At 36.2% G+C, this 7685-nt stretch overlaps 1 long non-coding RNA gene across 1 annotated transcript; it reads left to right on the top strand.

Annotated features, from left to right (window-relative positions):
- Positions 1-3630: 3630 nt before the first annotated feature.
- Positions 3631-5707, top strand: LOC127656940 (uncharacterized). Its single transcript, XR_007972213.1, has 4 exons — positions 3631-3672; positions 4081-4625; positions 4952-5018; positions 5436-5707. It is a non-coding gene; the product is annotated as an uncharacterized LOC127656940 (long non-coding RNA).
- The last annotated feature ends 1978 nt before the right edge of the window (positions 5708-7685 follow it).

Below are 7685 nucleotides of genomic sequence, written 5' to 3'. Positions count from 1 at the left end.
ACTTTCAGCTCACAGTCATACCGTGACGTTCACACCAGAGGCGGCGAGAGCGTCAAATCGACCGGAAGTCATTCATTTTCAATGACAGCCAGCGCTCTCGGCGGCGAAGCGGCGCGGCGAGTCTTGGGCGCGTGGGCGTCAGATGGAAGTTCAAGTGCGGGCAACATTATGGTAATGAGCTGTGACGCGGTTCGGCGGCAACCTATTGGAATATAGAAGTGCTCCGCTCTAGCGAAGTCTAGAGAACACAACCGTGTAAACTTTGGTTCCCACCAAACATTCGTTCCGAAGATAAAATGGAGGAGAAACTGACTATTGCCGTGGACGGGTTTCCTGTAATATATGACCAAGACCACAGTTATTATTACAAATGTATTTTATTTTTATAACAAACAACTATAATTTTAATTACTTACTGCCATTGATCGATTTCTTATTTTCACATTTTAAAGAGTTCATGAGGATATGCTACTTGTGATAGGTCGGCAAAAAGTAAATGGTCGACATGTCTGGATGTTTAAATTAGTGCCCCTTTAAATATAGTTCACAAAACAAAACATTCTGAACAAACGTTATCGCCTATTTCAACTACGTCACAGCGTCCACGAGCGTCCTCGAGCGTTGAAGGCAGGGAGCCAGAGCGAATTCTGACGCTCTCGCCGCTTCTGGTGTGAACGTACAGATAGGCTCTGCACAAAAGGAAGTCGGCCATTTTGGCATGCTGAGGAATTTGAAATATTCCTCCCAAGGATTTAATGTTGCAGGCACCAAATGTGGGCGACACACTGATCCACGGGCGTAATTTCCTATGGGGACAGGGGGGACATGTCCCCCCCACTTTTCAAAATCCTGTTCGTGTCCCCCCCACTTTCAAATTCGTTTGTTATTATTTTTTTAACCGCGCGCCGTCATCGCCACGGATGAGCAGGACCGAGCAGAATACAGACATCCTGCCTGTCTCTGTCAGTGCGCGGCGTCTGCGTGCCTGTACGTGGACGCGCGCATTGACAGAGACAGGCAGGAACGTCTCGTGCACACTCTTAATAGTGTAACTGTAAGCGCACTGAAAGTTCTACTGAGCAGCCGGTATCGCAGTAGTCAGTCATGAAACGCCAGCAACAGGTTTTAATATCTTCATGGATGAAAAAAAGAAAGGAGATGTGAGTTGGTTGATTCAGTAAATTAGATCAGGTCAGGGTAATTTTTATTTTGTCTACACCTGTTGATACTAACATTGACTGAGCTAACGTTAACATACATTGTTGCTAGGTAACTTCAAACTGTTAGCTAAACATTTAATGTTGCCTAGCCCTAGAACATTCTGTGTACCATGAAAATGAGTCCACTTTAAACCGCAGCGTTTTCTGTCAGCAATGTATGACAAGCAGACTCTGGCTGCTAGTTTATTGTTATTCTCAACTCAACTCATACTCAGATGCAGAAATATTTTTTAAAGTCTTAATAATAAATGTTTTTCTAAACTTGAGCTATTGTTGTTCACTTACAATATTTGTTCATTTAAAATGTAAGTTAATTTTAAAAAATATCTGCCGACATTACGCAATCCACAAACTACGGAAGCGTATTGCATTCACTTGAGAGAAAGAAAATCTACTCTGTTTTTCTGAATTAACTGACTTAATTATCTCAGAATTACTGAGATAATTTTTCATTAAAAAAATATTTTGTTCTGTTTTTCTGAATTAATGAGATCCCTCAAAATCCTGCCAGGAGCTCTATTTTAGCTTGATTGCATGGAAGTAAACATGTCCCGCCTTTCAAGTTTAATCCGGTTTTATTTTACTTTGAGTCGTCTGAGACTTGGATGCGCATGAATTTATAGAGATATATTTTAAACTTGGCCTTCAATACAAAGACATTACTGTCTATGACATTTGTAATACTGTCATGGCTGAGACACGCTTTGATCTTCCAAAGGACACTAATCAAGCAATAGACTTGTACTTGCATTGAACACGAGAACTGGAATTCTAGAACTACTAGAATGGCCATAGCGGTCATTCTGACCGTTCATACTAGACTGTACCAAATGTCACGTCATATTTACATTCGAAACTTCTATTGAGGTTTTAGAATGAAGCTTCTAATGTCTGTCGTCATATTTTATGGCGTCATCACCCTAAAAATGTATTGAATAAAATAGAATAATATGGATCAAATGGAGCCTAGCTTAACGCAGATAGTCCTACATTATACGATCTTTTTTTGTAATATATAATAGTGCTAGACTATATAAATACATAGGCCTATATATATTATATATTAGCTAGACTGCCCCGGAAGGTGCGTGCCTCGCTTTGTGTATACAGCAAGTTTTTTCCACCACAGTGAAAATGGTTTTGAAAGTCTAAACGCCAACAAACATGGATTGAGGCGGAATATTTCGTTAGATAAAAACATGTTGTGAATTTTGGAAATTATTACATCTATCCTTTTTCAAAACATGTTGACTTTTGGACTTTACAACGCTCTGGAGTTATTGGAAATTGGAAATAATCCATATGTAGCCGCCACTGGAATCAAAATCCATGAATAAATGAATCTGTTATATTAATAATAAACACCAGGACACGAAATTTTAATTCTAATGAATGTGAAAATGTAATAGTTCATCGACAACCACAGAACTTGCTATTGTAGCTAATTACAGATACAAATTTGATTATTTATATTAAATTATTCTCCTAAAAGGGGCCCCCTTTTTTGTTCAAGTGAGCCCACTTTTAGGAGAATTCGTTCATAATGATTTTATAGCATATTATTTTCATTATAGTTTTACAGCATGATATTTTTGCTCACAGTAAAACAAATATTGCTTTCTAAATCAGTTTTCCCACAGTTTAGCTGAATGTTCATATTCTTTATTAACCGCTTTGGCCATTTTGGGTTTGGCCTATATGTGTTTCATACATGTCTAAGGTTTTTACTATGCATTGAAATACACTTTGGTGATGTTTTTATAAGCTATTGTATTGATTTGTTTTTATTTTACAAAGAGAATAATTTAATATAAATAATCAAATTTGTATCTGTAATTAATATAATAGCAAGTTCTGTGGTTGTCGATGAACTAATACATTTTCACATTAGCTCCCATAGAGCTCCTGGCAGGATTTTGAGGGATCTCATTAATTCAGAAAAACAGAACAAAATATTTTTTTTAATGAAAAATGATCTCATAATTCTGAGATAATTAAGTCGTTAATTCAGAAAAACAGAGTAGATTTTTTTTTCTCAAGTGAATGCAATACGCTTCCGTAGCAAACAGCCGCTGACTGTCCGACGGTAACAAGGTTGTGCTGTTTAGGATCCCGCCTCATGAGGAGAAACAGGCACGTGCAGAGGGGGGGGCGTTGGGTGCTTGAGCACCTGCCCCTTTGCCCCTTGGTGCCCAAAGTGCCCTTTTGTCAAATAAAAAATTCCTCTCATTTTTTTTATTTATTAAAGGCCCTTTTGTGAATGCCTGCCTATGCCAAATCTAAATATTAGTAAAATGTATGATTAATAATTTAGCCTTAAATAAAATGATCCAGATGATGACCTTTCACCTGACGACGACCTCATCCGGGACTATTCCTCACGCCGCACGGCCGCAGCACGCGCATTTTTAATTACCGGAAGATATCTTCAACACCGCGACCGCGGCAGCTGGTAAGTGGGGATTCATTCCCAGTGAAGTGATTTTGATGTTTATTTACTTATTATTTTACAAGAACGACGTGAAGAGAGCATGCAGATATGTTGTAAATATTGCTGTGTGTAGCCTGTAGAAGTAACGTTACGTTAGCTTGCTGTTTGAGGGAGAAAAGTTTCACTCACAGGCGTCGAGGGGTCTTGTCTTTTTATGCCTTTTGACTAAATTAAACTATATTATTATTATTTCAGTATTTATTTAAAAAAAAATGTAGAGTGCCTTAAAATAATTATCACAACAACACTGATAAGGCTTATACTGATTTTCTCATTCTCTGAATTATCATTATAAAAATAAAACAATTCAGAACAGGATTAAAATATAATTATATTTTAAATGACAAAAATATTTTCTTTCTACAACAGCAAAGACCACTATTCAGAGATGCTTTAAAGGAGGAGATAATTCCAAATGGGAAATATTGCATGCCTTCCATTGCCTGACAGTCCCAGAGAACTGGAAAACAGCTAGCATTCCAACAGCTGCACTCCAAGCTGTGAAGAAACTGTGCCAGTTCTACAATATTGAAGATGAAGACAAATTGCAGACAGAATTGAAGGTCTTCCATACGTCATACTCATGCCCACCACCAGCCAATGTGTCCTCTATTCTGTCAGTGGTCAAGGAAACCAATGCACATCTAGTTTTCCCCAACATGACTCTGCTGCTGAAGACATATGGCACACTTCCGGTGTCCACAGCAACTGTGGAACGTTCCTTCTCAAAACTGAAGCTTGTGAAAACCAAACTTCGCAGCCTTTGCAAAGAGGAGAGATTGTCTGACCTTCTTCTGTTGGCCATTGAGAAGGACATTCCAATAAATGACAATAATGTCATTAACATTTTTAGGGACATGGCCAACAGGAAATTTCTGTTATAAAAGTCTACAACAACTCATCAACACTTATTGGTAAGATTAATGCTACACTGTGATTTTTAGTAGGTGCCAACAGAATGAACACACACATACACATTTTAGTTTCTTTATTTATATTTTTGATTAGACATAATCAATCAAAATCCAACTACATCTCAGAGTCACAATGCAACTTGAAATCATGATCACAGTATTGTGTACTGTAGACAGACAAGCACACACACCTCTGTCTATATAGATGTTTGTGTCTCACTCTCACCCCTGCCATGGCCACCATCATCCTATCCCCCATTAATGTTTTTTTTTTTCTCAGATAATTTTACTTTTTGAATCTGGTATCTTATTTTCTCTACCTGCAGCTCTTGGTGTGCAGCAGCCTCTGTGAGCATCTCCCTCTTATTTTCTTGGAGCAGTCAGCCTTGGCAGGTCAGTGAGCCAGTTCCAAACACTCTCAGCAATCTTTACATCTTGTCATATCTGTCAAACATATTTTACTAGATTGTCCTGGTCTTAACACAAGTAGAATGCTCTTTTATGAAGTTACCTCGTTAAAGGACTTATTTAATGAGATTGTGCCTGAAAAGGTTTTGGATTTCTTATCATATATTAATCTTAAAAAAATATTGTATAATATGACTTGCTATTTATATTTGTTTTGTTTTTATTGTATTTATATGATATTTGTTTTTTGTAATTGAATTCTTGCCATGAAAATAGCTTTGATCGCTGACATGGCATTAAATAAAACATACTACTACTACTACTACATCTTGTCATGGTAACATAACAATTGTTTAATCAGCTAATATATCTCCTATATGTTTGTTGTTTTAATGTCTACAGTCTCTCAGATCAACTCCAGTATTAGCAGCAGCAACAACAACAGCAAAGGCAGCATACTCACTCAAGGAATTTAGTAAGATTTTACCAGAACAGGTATCACATTAATGTACAAAATCTGTTGTATTTGCTGTAAAATAAAATTGCTGTATTTTTTCTGTTTGCTTTGTTTTTGTTTTTATTATATTAATGGAACTCTTGTATTTTTGTAATTCAGTTTTTGCCATCAAAATAGCCACAAATGCTGACATGGCATTAAATAAAACTATACTCTACTGTACTGAAACATGGGCCACGTTGATTTTACTATAACGGCTGTTCTTAATTATTCTGTATAACAGAGAAGAAAAAGCCATCAGGTTGGTACAACTTAAGACACTTCAGTTTCTAATTATTCTGGACAGAAAATATTTTTTAACTTTTAAACTTAAAATTGTCTTTTCTGTTCTGTTTCTTTTCCAAAACTGCATCACAGCATTTGCTGCCGTATCAATACAGAATCATCCGTGATCGATACTGTGAATCAGCAAGGAATGTGTCACGATATATTACTGTATTGATATTTTGAGCACCACGCTATTTAAAGCCTTGTTCCATGTGCCCCTTTTATACTTTGAGCACCTGCCCCTCCAAAGGTCTCTGCACGGCCCTGAGGAGAAATGAAAACAAATGAGCGCAGCACACAGAAATTATAGTTAGTATATGGAGAGATGGGATTGAATTGATAGATGGAGGACACTAAAAAATCTCTTTATATTAAAGTTAAATGTTTGTTTTTATGTTTGTGAGATTGTATTTCAATTTTGCATCTTGTGTAACAAATAATCTTGTGTACCTGCGGTTTGGTGGATGTGTCTCTGACTAATGTCAGATTAAACGGTTAGTTTGAAATAAAAGTTTGTTTTGTGAAATTTATTTACTTTATAAAATGATTCTCTCAAGTCTTGGCTATTAAACAATAAATAAGGTAAGACATATTTTTCTTATATATAGTTTAGTAGCCTATTATTCTTTTGGCAAAATTTATCATTATAAACAACTTTTTATCCATTTCCTGGATTTTGTATCGCCATAGTCCCTAAATGTAGCCTATATGTAAATGGAGGAAATGGGATTCAAATAGAAAACATTTTTCGATGGAGAACATCATTGTGTCCCCCCACTTCTCAAACCAAAGTTACACCCTTGCACTGATCTATACATATATATATATATATATATATATATATATATATATATATATATATAACTGGATTGCTCATAGAATTCTATAGAGTTTTATATATAGATCAGTGGGGCGACATCATGCAAAGACATTGTCGATGCTAAATTGCGGAGGGTTTTCTGATATATCGAACGGTGCGGCAAAATAACGGAATAAGGACATTTTAAATTCTGAAGGGTTTCTTGATATCTTAAATACTGTTGATTCCATTTTGTGCATATTCACATGTTTTGAGGTATTTGGCATAATTGTAAAGTTTAATCTAATAAACATATTTATTACATTATATATAAATAAAATCTAGTACAAATATCAACTGAAATGTAAAAATACAAGAAAACCCATGTTTAATCCACTGTGTATTAATTATCTGACTGGCAATTACATGAAATGTCCAATAGAGGACATCCAAGCGCCATTGTTGAATGATCCAAACATTGGACTCTCGCTCAGGGTTGCCAGATAACACCCCAAACTGAGATTTATACTTGCACGAATGGGAAATATTTCGCTTTTGTCACACTCAATTGATGCAATCTGGCAACCTTGCATGAGATCTTCGAAAAATAAACAACTAACGCTGCGTTTATGTTTGAGCTCTTTTCCAGTCGAATCCCAAAACAAATGTGTCCCACTCAATATATACATCAACTGAGGTGCGGATGCAATCTTTATTAATTAAAATATATGTTTTATATGGATGGATTAGAACCATTCAGAGCGTTCAAATTTGGGAACAATTATTCCCATGTTCCTGTCTCAGTGTCTTCGCCGTCCAATCACCGATTTTATTTCTGAAATCTGCCCAGATACTCATGACAACATAAGCTAAAGACACATATGATTGGTTAAGGGGTTAGTGGGCGTGATTCATTAATATGTCGTCATCATCGTCATCCTTCATTTCAAGTCCAGTGTTGGATTTACTGCTTCAAATTGAAACTGAGGCGATATTTCAAGGTAAGACACGTTATTTAACATGTGTTGTCTATATTTTCTATTGAAAGTCAAAACATTTAATTACGAAG

Source organism: Xyrauchen texanus, chromosome 16 (genome assembly GCF_025860055.1).
Source record: "Xyrauchen texanus isolate HMW12.3.18 chromosome 16, RBS_HiC_50CHRs, whole genome shotgun sequence".
In the NCBI taxonomy this organism is placed as follows: Eukaryota; Metazoa; Chordata; class Actinopteri; order Cypriniformes; family Catostomidae; genus Xyrauchen; species Xyrauchen texanus.
This window is presented reverse-complemented; position numbering and strand designations above follow the sequence as displayed.